The 19,419-nt window shown below is 38.5% G+C and overlaps 1 long non-coding RNA gene and 1 pseudogene across 1 annotated transcript in view; one reads left to right on the top strand and one right to left on the bottom strand.

Annotated features, from left to right (window-relative positions):
- The window catches only part of LOC113901130, a 779,591-nt gene extending 768,988 nt beyond the window's left edge, over positions 1-10,603 (top strand). Inside the window, exon 8 of the long non-coding RNA XR_003513318.1 lies at positions 10,469-10,603. This is a non-coding gene — a long non-coding RNA (uncharacterized LOC113901130). The remainder of the gene's footprint in view (positions 1-10,468) is intronic.
- A 3,261-nt stretch (positions 10,604-13,864) lies between these two features.
- On the bottom strand, positions 13,865-14,180 carry LOC113900719 (annotated as a pseudogene).
- Positions 14,181-19,419: the final 5,239 nt, after the last annotated feature.

The following is a 19,419-nucleotide window of genomic DNA, read 5'->3' as shown; positions in this document are numbered from 1 at the left end:
AATTGCTACACAGGGGCATCCCCAAGTTTTTCCAAGACCTAAATAACATACACTAAGCCCAGTGCTCTCTGCTCTGATTTGAACCAGTAGACAATTCCCAAGCTTTGAATTCAGCTTCTTAGGAATCATGACTGTAGGAAAGTCATGCGCCACATAAGAGTGAAAGATAAGAAGAAATGGAGTAGTATCAGCAAGATGGTGAGACAGAAATTTTTCATGATTGTGCCTTTATAGAAACATTATTTTCATGACCATCCACATACAAGAATACTTTCGCAACAGGTAAAGACTGCAGGTGAAAGAAGACAACTGAGCGCAGCGCAGAGATAAAAATTAGAAAAAAGGCACTAATGACTACAGACGGGAGGTGTTATATCCCCTCCTCCACCCTCTCCCAAGTCTGGGCAGCCCAGCACCTCTGAGAGACACTTTCCCTTTGGCAGAAGGAGGGTGAACTGAGCACCTGACCTCACCTCACTACCAGGCCAACCACCTTGGCCTCAGGCACCTATGACCTCAGGCTCCTGACTGACCCCAGACTCCAAATTGGCAGTTGTGACCCCAGCCTATGTGCCAGTCTCTACAGATGCAGCTCTGGTTACAGTCCAGCAAAAATTGGTCCTCTTGGCTTTCAAAACCCAAGCTGGTACCTGTGAATCCAGGTACCACACTGGCACCCATGAACCCAGGCTCCAGACCCAAATCAGTACTCACAGACAAACTCTAGGCCAGCACCCTTGGTTTTGGGCTCCAGGTCTACTCCAGTGCCAGATTTGCTTATGGCCCTGGGCTTCAGGTGCTGAAGTGATCATGAGGAGATACCCCACATCCAAGGGCAGAGAAGGCCCAGCAAGATGGTAAGCGCTGGAGCAGCTGTGAGGAGATACCCACATCCAAGGGTGGAAGAGCCCCAGCAAGACAGTAGGAGGGGGGAATTTGCATTTAGAATCAAACCCCATTCCCGCCAGAGATGCTTAGAGGGCTCAAACAAACCTTGTGTGCACCAGGACCCAGAGACCCCACAGAGACTGAGATAGAACTGTGTTTGAGTGTCTCCTGTGGAGGTATGGGTCAGCAGTGGACTGCTGCAGGGGCAGGGGGTCTGAATGCAGCAGACTTGGGTACGGCATAAGCCCTCTTGGAGGAGGTCACCATTAACCCCACCATAGAGCTTCCAGAACTTACACAGGACTGGAGACTCTTGGAGGGCACAAACAGAAACTTGTGCACACCAGGACCTAGGAGAAAGGAGCAGTGACCCCACAGAGACTGACCCAGACTTGCCCAGGAGTGTCTAGGAGTCTCTGGTGAAAGTGTGGGTCAGTGGTGGCCTGCTGCAGGGTTGGGGGTACTGAGTGTAGCAGTACATACATGAGACCTTTTGAAGGAGGTCTCCATACCTTCATTAGTTCCACCATAGTTTGGCCCCAGGTAAATAACAGGGAGCGAACACAGCTTCACCGGTCAACAGAAGATTGGATTAAAGATTTACTGAGCATGGCCCCGCCCACCAGAACAAGACCCAGTTTCCCCATCAGTCAGTCACTTCCATCAGGAAACTTCCATAAGCCTCTTATCCTTCTGCCCTTATCAGAGGGCAAACAGACTGAAAGACACAATCACAGAAAATTAACCAATATGATCACATGGCCCTCAGCCTTGTCTAACTCATGAAACTGTGAGCCATGCCTGTAGGGCCCCCAAGATGGTGGGTCATGGTGGAGAGTTCTGACAAAATGAGGTTCACTAGAGAGTATTCTTAATTGAGAACCCCATGAACAGCATGAAATGGCAAACATATAGGACACTGAAAGATGAACTCCCTAGGTCAGTAGGTGCCCAATATGCTACTGGGTATCAGTGGAGAAATAACTCAAGAATGAAAAGATGGAGCCAAAGCAAAAACAGCACCCAACTGTGGTTGTGACTGGTGATAGAATCAAGGTCTGACGCTGTAAAGAGAAATATTACATAGGAACCTGGAATGTTAGGTCCACGAATCAAGGTAAATTGGAAGTGGTCAAACAGGAGATGGCAAGAGTGAAGCTCGACATTTTAGGAATCAGTGAACTAAAATGGACTGGAATGGGTGCATTTAACTCAGATGACCATTATATTTACTACTGTGGGCAGGAATCCCTTAGAAGAAGTGGAGTAGCCATCATGGTCAACAAAAGAGTTCAAAATGCAGTACTTGGATGCAATCTCAAAAATGACAGAAAGATCCCTGTTTGTTTGCAAGGAAAATGATTCAGTATCACAGTATTCCAAGTCTATGTCCTGATCAGTAATGCTGAAGAAGCTGAAGTTGAACAGTTCTATGAAAACCTACAAGACCTTTTAGAACTAACACCCAAAAAAGATGTCCTTTTAATTATAGGGGACTGGAATGCAAAAGTAGGATCAAGAAACACCTGGAGTAATAGGCAAATTTGGCCTTGGAGTACAGAATGAAGCAGGCCAAAGGCTAATAGAATTTTTCCAAGAGAATGCACTGGTCATAGCAAACACCCTCATCCAACAACACAAAAGAAGACTCTACACATGGGAATCACTGGATGGTCAACGCCGAAATCAGATTGATTATATCCTTTGCAGCCAAAGATGGTGAAGCTCTATACAGTCAGCAAAAACAAGACTGGGAGCTGACTGTGGCTCAGATCATGAACACTTTATTGCCAAATTCAGACTTAAATTGAAGAAAGTATGGAAAACCACTAGACCATTCAGGTATGACCTAAATCAAGTCCCTTGTGATTATACAGTGGAAGTGAGAAATAGATTCAAGGGATTAGATCTTATAGACAGAATGCCTGAAGAACTATGGAAAAATGTTCATGACATTGTACAGGAGGCAGGGATCAAGACCATCCCCAAGAGAAAGAAAAGCAAAAAAGCAAAATGGCTGTCTGAGGAGGCCTTACAAATTGCTGAGAAAGAATAGAAGCAAACAGCAAGGAGAGATAAGAAAGCCTTCCTCAGTGATCAGTGCAAAGAAATAGAGGAAAACAACAGAATGGGAAAGACTAGAGATCTCTTCAAGAAAATTAAAGATACTAAGGGAACATTTCATGCAAAGATGGGCTCAATAAAGGACAGAAATGGTATGGGCCTAACAGAAGCAGAAGATATTAAGAAGAGGTGGCAAGAATACACAGAAGAACTGTACAAAAAAGATCTTCATGACTCAGATAATCATGATGGTGTGATCACTCACCTAGAGCCAGACATACTGGAATGCGAAGTCAAGTGGGCCTTAGGAAGCATCACTATGAACAAAGCTAGTGGAGGCGATGGAATTCCAGTTGAGCTATTTCAAATCCTAAACAATGATGCTATGAAAGTGCTGCACTCAAAATGCCAGCAAATTAGGAAAACTGAGCAGTGGCCACAGGACTGGAAAAGGTCAGTTTTCATTCCAATCCCAAAGAAAGGCAATGCCAAAGAATGCTCAAACTACTGCACAATTGCACTCATCTTACACGCTAGCAAAGTAATGCTCAAAATTCTCCAAGCCAGGCTTCAACAGTACGTGAACCATGAATTTCCTGATTTTCAAGCTGGATTTAGAAAAGGCAGAAGAACCAGAGGTCAAATTGCCAACATCCACTGGATCATCAAAAAAGCAAGAGTATTCCAAAAAAACATCTACTTTTGCTTCACTGACTATGCCAAAGCCTTTGACTGTGTGGATCACATGAAACTGTGGAAAATTCTGAAAGAGATGGGAATACCAGGCCACCTGACCTGCCTCTTGAGAAATCTGTATGCAGGTCAGGAAGCAACAGTTAGAACTGGACATGGAACAACAGACTGGTTCCAAATAGGGAAAGGAGTACGCCAAGGCTGTATATTGTCACCCTGCTTATTTAACTTCTATGCAGAGTACATCATGAGAAACGCTGGGCTGGATGAAGCACAATATGGAATCAAGATTGCCGGGAGAAATTCAATGACATCAGATATGCAGATGACACCACCCTTATGGAAAAATTGAAGAAGAACTGAAGAGCCTATTAATGAAAGTGAAAGAGGAGAGTGAAAAATTTGGCTTAAAACTCAACATTCAGAAAACTAAGATCATGGCATCTGGTCCCATCACTTCATGGCAAATAGATGGGGAAACAGTGAGAGACTTTATTTTTTTGGCTCCATAATCACTGCAGATGGTGACTGCAGCCATGAAATTAAAAGACTCTTGCACCTTGGAAGAAAAGCTATGACCAACCTAGACAGCATATTAAAAAGCAGAGACATTACTTTGCCAACAAATGTCTGTCTAGTCAAAGCTATGGTTTTTCCAGTAGTCATGTATGGATGTGAGGGTTGGACTGTAGAGAAAGCTGGTGCTGAAGAATTGCTTTTGAACTGTGGCGTTGGAGAAGACTCTTGAAAGTTCCTTTCAAGTCTTTCCTCCTTGAAAGACTGCAAGGAGATCCAACCAGTGTATCCTAAAGGAGACCAGTCCTGAATATTCACTGGAAGGACTGATGCTGAAGCTGAAACTCCAATACTTGGCTGCCTAATGTGAAGAACTGATTCATTTGAAAAGACCCTTAATCTGGGAAAGATTGAAAGCAGAAAAGAAGGGCATGACAGAGGATGAGATGGTTGGATGGCATCACTGACTCAATGGACATGAGTTTGTAGACTCTGGGAGTTGGTGATGGACAGGAGGCCTGGTGTGCTGCAGTCCATGGGGTCACAAAGAGCCAGACACAACTGAGTGACTGAACTGAACTGAACTAAACTGAACTAGGCTTCAGGCCAACTCCTATGTAAGACCAGTCCTTACAGCCCCAGGCTTCAGTGGACCCAAGGTCCAGCCAGTCCCAGTAAACCTGAAGTTGGCAGAACAAATAAATGAGAGAGATTAGAACAGAAATAATTAAAATAGGGATTAGAACAAACAATAGAAAAGATCATTAAAACGAATGATTAGTTTTTTGAAAAAATAGACAAAATTGACAAACGGTTAGTTAGACTTCGAACAAAGAGAGAAGACTCAAAGTAAATAAAATCAGAAATAAAATAGGAAATACCACATGTGATGCTACAGAAATACATAAGATCATTATAGACTACTATACACATTTATATGCCAACAAATTGGATAACCAGGAAGAATGGTTAAGTTTCTAAAAACACACAGCTATCAAGACCTTATTATGAAGAATTAGGAGTCTGAACAGACCAATATCAAGTAAACAGATTGAACCAGTACTCAAAATCCTTGCAACTATGGTCAACAGGTACATAAAAAGAAACTTAACTTTCCTAGTCATTAAGAAAATGCAAATCAAAAGCACAATAAGCTGTCACTTCATGTCTATTACAATGGCCATCATCAAAAAGGCAAGAGAAAACATATGCTAGTGAGGATGTGAGAAAAACAGACTCTTTGGTGGGATTGTAAGAATGGAGGATCCTCAAAAAATCAAAAAAGAGAGCTACCATATGATCAAGCAATTTCGCTTCTGGAAATATATCCAAGTAAAGTTAAAACACTAACTCAATAAGCTATCTGCATTCCTATGTTCACAGCACCATTATTTATAATAGCCAGCTATGGTAACAATCTAAGTGTCCATTGACTGACTAAAAGATAGAGAAGCTGTGCCATAATACCCACACACACACACACACACACACACACACAGTGGAATATTATTCAACCATAAAAAATAAGAAATTCTTTACATTTGTGACAAAATAGGTCAGCCTTTATGGCTTTATGCTACACGAAATAAATCACATGAAGAAAGACAAATACCGTATGATCTCATTTATATATGGAATCTAAAAAAAAACGGAAGCTCATAGGAAAAAGAGATCAGATTGTGATTATGAGAGGCAAGGGTTGGGGAGTGGAAGAATTTGATTCAGGTAATCAAAAGGCATGAACTTCCAGTTAAAAGATACATAAGTCCTAGGGAAGTAGTGTATAACATGCTGGCTATAGTTATCACTGCTGTATGATATATATGAAAGTTGTTCAGAGTGTAAGTCCTAAGAGCTGTCATCACAAGTAGCAAAGTTTTCTTTTTTTTCATTTATTTTTATTGTACTATATGATAAGATGGATGTTATCTAATCTACTGTGGCAACTATTTGACCATATATATAAGTTAACCTTTATGTTGTGCACATGAAACTCATACAGTGTGTTATGTCAATTATATTTCAAACTGGAAAAATAAATAATAAAAATATAGCAAAAAAACTTCCCAGCAGATAAAAGCCTAAGACCAGATGGCTTCACTGGTGAATTCTACTGAATGTTGAAAGAAGAATTAAATCGGTCCTTCTTAAACTCTTCTAAAAAATAGAAGAGGAGGAAACATTTCCAAATATATTTTAATAAGGATGCTGCTGCTGCTAAGTCGCTTCAGTCGTGTCCAACTCTGTGCGACCCCATAGATGGTAGCCCACTAGGCTCAGCCATCCCTGGGATTCTCCAGGCAAGAACACTGGAGTGGGTTGCCATTTCCTTTTCCAGTGCATGAAAGTGATAGGTGAAAGTGAAGTCGCTCAGTCGTGTCTGACTCTTAGTGACCCCATGGACTACAGCCTACCAGGCTCCTCCATCCATGGGATTTTCCAGGCAAGAACACTGGAGTGGGTTGCCATTTCCTTCTCCAATGCATGAAAGTGATAGGTGAAAGTGAAGTCGCTCAGTCGTGTCTGACTCTTAGCGACCCCATGGACTGCAGCCTACCAGGCTCCTCCGTCCATGGGATTTTCCAAGCAAGAGTACTGGAGTCGGGTGCCTGGATAGTACTATACCAAAGACAAACACTGACATTACAAAAATGAAAGCTACAGGGCAATATCCCTGATGAACACAGATGTACAAATGCACAACAAAATACTAACAAACTGAATTCAACAGCATGTTGAAAAGATAATATAGCATGATCAAGTGGGATTTATCCCTGGAAATACAAGGGAAGTCCACAAGGATCACAATATACACAAATCAATGAATCTGATATACCACATTAAGACTGAAAGATAAAATCATATGATCATTTTTCATCTCAATAGATACAGAAAAAGCTCTTGGCAAAATTCAACATCATTATAAAAATTCTCAACAAATTAGGTTTAGATGTAATGTACCTCAAAACATAGCAAAGACCATATCTGACAAGCCCACAGCTAATCATACTCAGTGGTGAAAAGCTGAAAGCTTCTTCTCTAATTTCAGGGATAGGACAAGAATGCTCACTCTTACCAGTAAAAGAGCTATACACTGAAAACTGTAGAATATTGATGGGAGGAATTCAAATAGGTAGAAATATACCCCTTGTTCATGGATTGAAAGAATTAATGTATTAAAATGTCCATACTGCCCCCAAGGGAATCTACAGATTCAGTGCAATCCATATCAAAATTCCAATGGCTATTTTACAGAAATAGAAAAAAAGAGTCTAAAATTTATGTGGAACCACAAAAGACCTGAACAGCCAAAATAATCTTGAGCAAAAAGAACACAGTTGGGAGCATCACACTACCAAATTCTAAATATACTACAAAATTATAATCATCAAAACATCTTGGTACCAGCATAAAAACAGACACAAAGACCAACAGAAAATAATAGACATATTTACAGTCAAATTATTTTTAACAAAGCACCAAGAACACACGATAGGAAAGACGATTCTCTTTAATAACTGGTGTTGGGAAAACTAGTTTCCCTCATGCAGTTGAATGAAATTGGATTCTCATCTCACCATACATGCACAAATCAACTCAAAATGAAGTAAAAATTGAAATGTAAGATCCAAAACCACAAAACTATCAGAAGGAAACAGAGGAAGAGCTTCATGACATTGGTCTTGGAAATGAGTTTTTTTAAAATATATTTATGACCCCCAAAGCACAGGTAATATAAGCAAAATTAGACAAATGGATTGCATCAAACTAGAAAAAAAATTCTGCATAGCAATGGAAACAGTGAACAGAATGAAGAGACAACCTACAAAATAGGAGAAAATATTTGCAAACCATGTATCTGATAAGGCCTTAATATCCAAAATATAAAAGAAACAACGCAATAACAAGAAAACAAACAAACTGATTTAAGAAATAGGCAAGGGACCTGAATAGACATCTCTGAAAAGAAAATATACAAATGGCCATAAGATATGAAAAGATGCTCAACATCACTAACCATAGGGAAAAACAAATGAATGCCACAATGAGCTATCATATCACACCTATTAGGATGGCTATTATCAAGAGAAGCAGTAGCAATTGTTGGCAAGGGTGTGGGGAAAAAGAGCCCATGTTCACTGTCGGTGGGAATGTAAATTGGTGCAGTCCCTGTGGAAAAAAGTATTGCTTCCCCTCCAAAATTTAAAAATAGAACTGCCATATGACTCAGCAATCTCAGTTTTGGATATAAATCCAAAGGAAACGAAACCAGGGTCTCAAAGAGATATCTGCACTCAGCATTATTCACGATAGCCAAGGTCTAAAACCACACTAAGTGTCGACTGAGAGATGAATGGATAAAATAGTGAGAACACACACACACACACACACATATATATATTGGAGAAGGCAATGGCACCCCACTCCAGTACTCTTGCCTAGAAAATCCCATGAATGGAGGAGCCTGGTGGGCTGCAGTCCATGGGGTCGCTGAGGGTCGGACACGACTGAGCGACTTCACTTTCACTTTTCACTTTCATGCATTGGAGAAGGAAATGGCAACCCACTCCAGTGTTCTTGCCTGGAGAATCCCAGAGACGGGGGAACCTGGTGGGCTGCCATCTATGGGGTCACACAGAGTTGGACATGACTGAAGTGACTTAGCAGCATATATATATATATATATATATATATGAATATTTTAAAATAGAATATATATTAAAATATAACATTCTATTCTATGTACCATAGAGAGAGAATAGAATATTTTTCTGCTATGAGAAAGAAGAAAATCCTGCCATTTGTGACAATATGAGTGAAGTTGGAGGACATTTATATTACTGAAATAAGCAAGACAGGGAAAGACAAATATTGTGTGATTTCATTTATAAGTGGAATCTGAAAAAAAAAAATAGAACTTAAAGGAGCAGAGAGTAGAAAGGTGGTTACCAGGAGCTGGTAGAGTAGAGGAAGTGGGGAAATGCTAATCAAAGGGTACAAGGTTATAGTTATATAGGATGAATAAGTATAGTTTTCTAATGTACAGGCATGATGACTATAGTAGTTAATAGTACTATATTACGTGCTGGAAATATGCTAAGAGAATAGATTTAAGATGAACTTATTTTGAAAAAAATGGTAACTGGGTAAGATTATGTTAATTACTGTGAATTAAGTAATTATTTCACTATTCTCATGTATATCAAACCATGTAATATGCCTTACATATGTACTATTTTTAATAAAAGTATATACATTTTAAGAAGAGTGAAATATGTCAGGTAGAATTGATATCTGGCATTATCGTGTATTTGCATACTTCCTTGTATGTACATCTCCTTTCAAAATTAGAGCCTGATCAATTTGGGGCCTGATTCACAAAGGTAATGCTTTGAAATCACAGACCTGGGACCAGGCTCTAAACAAAACTACTATTCAAGAAATTAACATAATTCAAAAATCAAGGAGTTTACTTTTTTCTAGGACATAATTTGCTTATTTTTCTGCTATTTTCCTCTTCTTGTTGTTGTTCAGTCGACCAGTCTTGTCCGACTCTTTGGGACCCCATGGACTGCAGCACGACAAGCCTCCCTGTCCTTCACCATCTCCCAAAGTTTGCCCAAAGTCATATCCACTGTGCCGGTGACGTCATCCAGCCATTTCATCCTTTGATGCCCTCTTCTCTTTCTGCCCTCAATCTTCCCCAGCATCAGAGACTTTTCCAATGAGTCAGCTGTTCGCATCGGATGACCAAAATACTGAAGTTTCGCTATTTTCTTCTTGCTAAAGCTCTAAGATTGTTTTCAGCAATATAATCATTCATTAGAAGTCAGAGCTTATTTAAGATCAATCAGAATGGAGAGTATTGCTGAAATTAAAATATAAGTCAAGGAAAAAGTAATTTGTATGTACATTTAAACATTTTTGCTGAGCTTTGAAAACATACAGTGTTAATAGGAAGCAAAATACCCTTGACTGTGCAGCCAACTGTTAAATGAGAAAAGTGTCTTATTTTTAATTTTGAAGATTGACTACTTTTGAACACTAGTTATCTTTTAAAGCAGTCTAATTAAATTCTTCACTTAAGCCATCTAGACTAGAAAGATCATTATATGAAGAAAAATGTTTAAACTTGTTTTCATCTGCAAATCAAGGGCCTTTTAAAATGTGATATTTAATTAATTTAACCATTTTTGATATTTTAATATGAAAATTTCTATCCATTGTAAAAGGCAGTATGAATAAAGAGAGGCATAGTCCCTTGATGTTTGTGAAGTAAAGGATTTTTTTTTTTGCACCTTGCCAGATTTTCCCTGCACCTTGGCGTCCAATCTAACCTGGCAATAATTCAGAACTTCCTATGAAATGTCTCATGCAAGTCAACATCTCATTTATTTGGCTCTCTTTCCTTGGATTCCAGATCAAAACACCTCTATCCTCTGTAAGTACAAATACATTCAGTACCCTGAAGCATTTTAATAGCATAATGAGTATCCCTCCTTAAGTAACATATATTATTTTCTAATCATCATTAGCATCAGTTGGGAGTTTCTTAGAATTGTAGAATCTTAGTTTTTACACCAGAACTTAGAAACAGAATCTGTATTTTATAATGATCCCCCCTAGCGACTTAGCAGCAGCAGCAGCAGTGATTTTTGAGTACACTAGAATTTCACCAATATTACTTTAGAGAGAAAGTCTTAGTCCTGAAATTGTATTTTCAAATATTTTATTTACTTTTCTAATTTGGGGCATTCAATTGCTTAAACTTTTTATTACCCTATTAATATATGAAGGCTCTCTAATGATGTGCAATGTTATTCTAGTTGTTGGCAATTTGTTTCCATGCTAATTCTTTCTTTGTTCTACTGATTTCTAAATTAATACTGTTCTGGTCAGATAATATACTTCACATTATTTTGATGTTTATGGAGTTCTGTTTTATGACCCAGCATTTTGCCTATGTTGGTGAATGTTTCATGTGTACTTGAAAATGATGTATATTCCATAATTGTTAGATATAGTAATCCAAAGTCAAATAAGCCAATTTCTTAATGATGTTATCAAGCCTTCTATATCTTTATTGACTTTTATGATTCCTATCAGCTATTGATAGGGTAGTGTTAAAATTCCCAAAGTTGCTTGTAATCTGTCTATTTTTCCTTTAAATTTTTTAGTTTTACTTTTGTATTTGAAATTCCACTTTTGGTGATGAAGTACAGCATACTTTGTCTGATGTTAATATACCCATTCCTGCTTTCTTATTCTTAGTGTTCTCAAGGTATACACTTCACCACCATTTTATTTTAAAGCAGTCTACTTTACACAATATTCCTTGTAGGTATCATATAGGCAGTCTTGATTTTTTAATTTGGTCTTACCATCAAGACCTTTTAAGTAAAGTGTTTATTCCTTTCCCATTTATTGTATGTTTGGCATTTGTTTCAAATACTGATGTAGCCTATATTCCTCAGTTTTATGTTTTTTGATTAGTAAAATTTTTTCTAGTATTTGATTTGTATTTCCTCTGTTGAGTTTTAAGATACACCTTTATGCATTTTATTTGATTTCAGTGTATCTTTAACATCACAGTTTATATCCAAACAAATATATGAAATTTACAAGAGTATAATTCTGTAACACTTTTCTGTCCTATGTGCTCTTGCTACTTATCTTCTAAATAGTCTATAATGCTGCCATGTATAATAGTTTATTTTTTTTTTTTGCTTTAAACAACTATCTTGCAGAAAAATTTAAAGATATATTTAAAGTTTCATCATGTATAAACACATGTACATTTATGTATAATTTGCTTTGATTTTCCCTTTGGACAGAGAAAGAAAAATATATTACTTACATGTGGAATCTAAAAGATGGAAGAATGGGCTTGTTTACAAAACAGAAAGAGAATCACAGATGAAGAAAACAAATCTAGGGAGGAGGGATAAATTGGGCTACTGAGACTGACATGTACACACTACTATATACAACATATGTAACTAATAAGGACTTACCGCATAGCACAGTGAACTCTATTCAATAATCTGTAATGACCTATTCAGGGAAATAATATAAAAAAGAGTGGATATATGTATAACTATTCACTTTGCTGTATGGCAGAAACTAATACAACACTGAAAATCAACTATACTCTAACAAAAGTTAATTTTAAAAAAGGTGAGAGTTTTTAAATACAGACACATTGTTCTGTGCCTTAACACTTTTGATTTTATATATGTTAGAAACTTTCCATGCAGATTCCAGCTGTAGCTCAGAAGTAAAGAATCCACCTGCCAATGCAGGAGACAGGAGATGCAGGTTCAATCTGTGGGTAAGGAAGATCTCCTGGAGAAGGAAATGGCAACCCACTCCAGTATTCTTGCCTGGGAAATCTCATGGATGGAGGAGCCTGGTGGGCTACAGTCCATGGCTTAACAAAGAGTTGGACATGACTTACTGACCTAACAACAACAACATGTTATATTTTATAAAAGATGCGTGTTTTTCCATTGTATAGATGTGCTATCATTGATTTAAGCAGGATACTGTTGAGAATTGCTTGATGTTAAAAACTATTTCAATGAACAATCTTTCCATTACATCTTTATATACAAGTGATGATTTATGTAGAGTTAATATATAAATGTGGAAGTACATAAAAAAGAAAATACTTAAATTGTCATAGATGTTCTTCCAAAAAGATTGCACCAATTGACAGTTCCATCTACAGTGTATAAGAGTGCCTAATTCTAGGACTTACTTCTAAATAGTTATTGGCTATAATTTTTTTTTTTTTTTTTTTTACTTTATAATATTGTATTGGTTTTGCCATACATCAACATGAATCTGCCATGGTTATACACGTGTTCCCCATCCTGAACCTCCCTCCCACCTCCCTCCCCGTACCATCCCTCTGGGTCACCCCAGTGCACCAGCCCCAAGCGTCCTGTATCATGCATCGAACCTGGACTGGCGATTCATTTCATATATGATATTATACATGTTTATGGCATTGGCTATAATTTATATACAAAATTACTCTTTTAGGAGTACCATTTGATATATTTTCTAATTGTATAAAATTCTGTATCTTTCATTACAATGAAAATACAGTATCCATCACCCCCAAAGGCTCCATTATGACCATTTAAAGTGACCCCTTCTTATCTCCAGGCAGCCACTAATCTGTTTTCTGTCATTACTAGCTTTTCCTTTTATAGAATTTCATGTAAATAGAATTTAAGAGTACCTATCTTTTGCTTATGAATTCTTGCACTAAACAAAATGTGTTTTAGTTACAGCTATGATGTTGGTCATTTTATTGCTGACTGGTGTTTTATAGGATGGTTAAAAGATTATTGGTTTATCCATTCTCCATTTGATTGACAACTTCAGGTGTTTCCAGACTCTAAGATAAATAAAACTCTGAATACTCATGTATAAGTTGTATGTGTGTGTTTTCATTTCATTTTGTTTATCTGTTCTTACACAATGGGATTGCTAAATCATATGATAAGGGACTTATATATACTACTTTAAATTTCTCAAACCGCCCATGCCATTTTGCAATCCTATCAACAGTGTAAGAGCATTCCAGTTGCTCCACATTCTCTCCCATACTTGGTAATGTCACATTTTAATTTTTTAACTTATTTATTTATTCAGTTTTTGGCAAGATTTATTGTGAACAAAAGGGAAGGGCTCAGTTCTTCTTGGCTGCCGCTTTCCTCATGGCAGAAAGACGTTGCTTAGCTCCTCTCTCTTCCTCTTTGAGCGGATGTGTGTCCCCACCTTCTCTTGATGAACTTGAGGGCCCGCTTGTCCTTGGAGACCTTGAGCAGCTCCATGGCTCGTCGCTCGTAAGGGGCAAAGCCACATACCTCCCGGATCATGTCCCGCACGACCTTGGTGTATTTGGTGAGACGCCTGCGGCGGCCCCTGTGCCTCGGCTTGCCCACGTTCTTGGTCACCTTGGGACCCTTGCTGAGGCCCATGGCCATGAGGTAGCACAGAGCCATGGCTGTTGTTCTACAATGGCTGCCGCGGCGGAAGGACCACATTTTTCTTTTTTAAAATTTAACCATTCTAATGGGTGTTAGTGGTTTTAATTGCATGTCCTCATGAACTGAACTTAACTGATGATTGATAATGTTGAACTTCTTTGAGGTTTTATTAATCATTCATGTACCTTCTTTGTGAAGTATCAGTGCAATTGTTTGACCCGTTTTATATTTGTTTGTTTGTTTTCTTATCATTTTCATGCTACTGACACATATGTGGAAAGAGGCATGAGAAAATGGACTTGGGAAAGGAAGCAAGGCTTGTATCTGATTATTACATAAGAAAGACTCATTAAGAGATTTCAAGCTCTCATTGGGTACTGATTTCTAACGTAATTCCACAGTGATAAGAGAACCAACACTGTATGATTTCAATACCTTTATACCATGAAATCGTTGCACCTTCTTTTGCATCCTTGGATATGTTCCAGTGTCTGTTAGTTTATAGTCTACGGGAATTTGAATAGAATTTATATCCTACTGTTCACTTTCACTCTTCACTTTAATGCATTGGAGAAGGAAATGGCAACCCACTCCAGTGTTCTTGCCTGGAGAATCCCAGGGACGGGGGAGCCTGGTGGGCTGCTGTCTATTGGTCGCATAGAGTCGGACATGACTGAAGTGACTTAGCAGTAGTAGTTCTCTTAAAATTGTAAATTTTAATTAGGTTGAACTGGTTCATAGTGCTTTTCAGGTCCACTATACCCTTCTACTTTGTGGATATTCATGCTATTAATTTTTGGAAGTCTGATATTGAAACTCCAACTAAAAATCTTAATTTATATACTTAAAAAATAATAAAGTAGAACTATGTGTAAGTTTGTTCTTTTTATAACTTAAAAAAAAAGAAAGGAAATAAAAAATAAATAAAGGGTCCTTAAATGTCCCTTTGTGGGTATGCCTTACTTTCTCTTCTTGATTAAATTATCTCAACTGGGGGTTACTCTCTCTAGGCTTTTGAGTTTATCTTTCTCTGATTCTCTCTGTGGACTAGGACTCTTAGATATATCTATGACTAAAAACTGAGGAAGCCATCATAATCAAAGATTCGTAATTACTCTTTCTGGCACCATGAGCAAACCTATTCAGCTGTACCAAAAAAATGTGTGCATAGATGCATGCATGCTCAGTCATGTCTGACTATTTGCAACACTATGGACTGTAGCCTGCCAGGCTCCTCTGCCCATGGGATTTCCAGGCAAGAATACTGGAGTGGGTTGCTATTTCTTCCTCCAGGGGATTCTCTCAACCCAGAGATTGAACCCATTTCTCTTGCGTCTTCTATGTTGGTAGGTGGATTCTCTACCAGCTGGGCTACTGTGAAAGCCCCCAACCAAGAAAATGGTGGTTCTCTTTCCCAATGTCTACACACTGAAAGCCAGTGTGTCTGCCAAACACTGGTACCTCTGCTTATGTTCATGAGGAAAAAGCAAATACCTTACCTGAGGGAACAGAAAGCTTTAAAGCAGCCTGCCAATATTGTAGCTATGCTATGCTATGCTAAGTCACTTCAGTCGTGTCCGACTCTGTGTGACCCCATAGACGGTAGCCTACCAGGCTCCCCCGTCCCTGGGATTCTCCAGACAAGAACACTGGAGTGGGTTGCCATTTCCTTCTCCAATGCATGAAAGTGAAAAGTGAAAGTGAAGTCGCTCAGTCGTGTCCGACTCTTAGCAACCCCATGGACTGTAGCCTACCAGGCTCCTCCGTCCATAGGATTTTCCAGGCAAGAGTACTGGAGTGGGGTGCCATTGCCTTCTCCGGCCAATATTGTAGAAATACATCCAATAATTACAAAATGATATGTACTCATGGTTGTATTTGTATATCAAAATAGTGAGCATTATTTCCAGAAATGGACATATAGGCAATTTCTCTGTTTTTTCTTAAAATTTTCTGTGCTATTTGATTTGTTTAAAATAAATAATATACTATAAAATGTGAGTTTAAAAAATCCAATTTTAAAAGTACATTTGTGTCTCAGGGTTATAATACAATGGAACAGTTGCTAAATAAAATCATTCTGATCTTTGTAAAATAGGAGCGAGCGAGAGAGAGATTTCAAGATTTTCTTTAAACGGTTGTTCTGAAACCTGAGGCTTCCCTGGTGACATGGATTTGATCCCTGGGTCGGGAAGGAAATGACAACCCACCCCAGTATTCTTGCCTTTGAAATCCCATGGACAGAGGAGCCTAGTGGGCTACAGTCCATGGCAATGCAAAGAGTTGGACACAACTTAATGGCTACGCACGCATGCACTCTGAAACCCAGCTACATATTAGAATCCCCTGGAAAGACTGGAAACCTACCCATGCCCAGGTCCAACCAAAATACAATTAAATCAGAATTAACTAGTGATGAGGAAGTCTCAGTAGTTATTAAATCTCCCCAAATGATCCAATTATGCATTTAGGATTGAACACAACTTCTTTATAAACTTTTGATAGTGGTAGGCTTTTCAAAAGGATTAAAGCTAAGTTGGCTTTAAATCCCATTATGGATATTTAATTCAAAGAATGAGATAATGCCATTTGCAGCAACATGAATCAACCTAGAGATTGTCATACTGAATGAAGTCAGACAGAAAGACAAAAGTTATATCATGAATCTCAAGGTAAATAGACACTTTAAATATTGACTAATATTAAATATGTGTCCATTAAAGGGAATCAAAGTGAGATGAATTTTAGCTCATTGTAAAATGGGACAAATATTCTAAAGATATGCTGCTACAACATCTAGTACATAATATCAAATGTATCTCTTTCTAGCTGCGTGTTAGTAGCTCAGTCATGTCTGACTTTTTGCAACCCCATGGACTGTAGCCCTCAAGGCTCTTCTGTCCATGGAATTCTCTTCTTGCCATTCCCTTCTGCAGGAGATCTTCCCAACCCAGGGATTCAACCTGTGTCTCTGACGTCTCCTGCACCACAGGTGGACTCTTTACTACCTGAGCCACCAGTCAGGAAAGCCCCAGTCAATACTTATTTTATGTAAATAAATGGACACTTTAGGAGAACGTAGAGTCCCTACCACTATAGTGTCTTTAAGCAAAAGCTAGATAGCCATCTGCTAGAGATACTGCTTGAAATATTTCTAAAGGGGTAGAAAATTGGTGACAATGACTTACAAAGTTCTTTTGACCTCTAAAATTATTTGATCCTATACCTTCAATGGAGGGACTGATGCTAAAGCTGAAACTCCAATACTTTGGCCACCTCATGTGAAGAGTTGACTCATTGGAAAAGACCCTGATGCTGGGAGGGATTGGGGGCAGGAGGAGAAGGGGATGACAGAGGATGAGATGGCTGGATGGCATCACTGACTCGATGGACATGAGTTTGAGTAAACTCTGGGAGTTGGTGATGGACAGGGAAGCCTGGAGTGCTGTGATTCATGGGGTCGAAGAGTCAGACACGACAAAGAGTCAGACACGACTGAGCAACTGAACTGAACTGAATACCTTCAATATTTTGACATTTACACTTCACAATACCTTGCTGATATTTCACCTGCTATGGGATAAAAATGAAGTTTTAACAGAAAAGCTTTCTGACCCAATTCTTTTTTCATATTTGAAGAATTCTTATTAATTTTCTCTTAGGTTAAGCAGAAGTATATGGAAACATGCAGGCTCTGAAAATTGAATTAGTAACACATGACAGGAAGTGGAGTTGACTGGATTGCAAGAATTCAATATGGAAAGGAGTAGTTTCTAAGTGAAACCACTGTAGCAAACAAGTCTGAGACTTTGTGCTTTTGGTTGCTGAAAACAGCACACCTCATTCTTGATTTTTAAATAAAATCCTTCTTCTCCACCTTTGAAGCTGCATGGATTGGAGTCATTTATGCCTACTGCCTCAAGACCAACTTTATTAGCCTTCCCTTACCCCTGTAAATAGTAGGAGTCCAGTCTAAATATGACATTGATAATGTTTTATCATGCTGGTAGCTCAATTTACTACTTATCCTTTGTATTGTATTTTCCACACTGTATTATAAACTTTATACTGCTACTGCTAAGTCGCTTCAGTCATGTCCGACTCTGTGCGACCCCATAGATGGCAGCCCACCAGGCTCCCCCGTCCCTGGGAGTCTCCAGGCAAGAACACTGGAGTGGGTTGCCATTTCCTTCTCCAATGCATGAAAGTGAAAAGTGAAAGTGAAGTCGCTCAGTCATGTCCGACTCTTAGCGACCCCATGGACTGCAGCCTTCCAGGCTCCTCTGTCCATGAGATTTTCCAGGCAAGAGTATTGGAGTGGGGTCTGTTTAATTGTTTATGAAAATCACTTCTTTCCCTTTGTCCAGAACTAAAGAAAAATTTGTAGATTATAGAAAAAAAAAAAAAAAAAACAAAACTTTTCTTCTGTCCTACCATGATCCTTCCTCTTTTTTTTTTTTTTACTCTAACCTTTCTACTCTGTCCCTCAAACTACCTTTAACCCATTATGTCCTAACATTACATTTTCTGTGCATGACAAACATAATACTACTTTGCTACCAAAAGCTTAATACATAAAACTTGCTTTATATCCCCAAGTTTTGGATAGGAGCACTTAGCTATTTATTCAACATTTATTATCTACCCATCATATAAAAGGTATTCAATAAAAAGTAAAAAAAAAAAAAAAAAAGTCATGAAATACAAATACTTTCACAAAAAAACATGCATTATAATCTTGGGGGCAGTAAGATGAAAATGAAAGTAAAGTCATTCAGTCATGTCCAACTCTTTGCAACCTCATGGTATGTAGCCTGCCAGGCTCCTCCTCCATTCATGGGATTTTCCTGGCAAGAATACTGTAGTGGGTTGCCATTCCCTTTTCCAGGGGATCTTCCCAAACCAGGGATCGAACCTGGTTCTCCCACACTGAGGGCAGACTCTACTGTCTGAGCCACCAAGGGGCAATAAGATAGATACACTAATATATCCTCAAGTTACACAAAGAGAAAGCAAATAGATTAAATTAATTTTGGCAGCTAAGGAGACATATCTGCCATATTTCACTCTACGAAGATTTACATGAGACATCAAAACAAGAACTTAAAGGTGCTGTTTAAAAGTTTGGTATTTGTTTTTGATACTTGCAAGAGCATCTAGCCCAACTATATTATGCCCCATATCTACAAAAAATATATTAACAGATGGAGGCAACTCTCTAAGAATCTGCAAAGGCCAAAAACTTAGAAGAGGA

Source organism: Bos indicus x Bos taurus, chromosome 11 (genome assembly GCF_003369695.1).
Source record: "Bos indicus x Bos taurus breed Angus x Brahman F1 hybrid chromosome 11, Bos_hybrid_MaternalHap_v2.0, whole genome shotgun sequence".
NCBI lineage: Eukaryota > Metazoa > Chordata > Mammalia > Artiodactyla > Bovidae > Bos > Bos indicus x Bos taurus.
The sequence above is the reverse complement of the archived record's forward strand: the minus strand, read 5'-3'. Positions and strand labels throughout refer to the sequence as shown.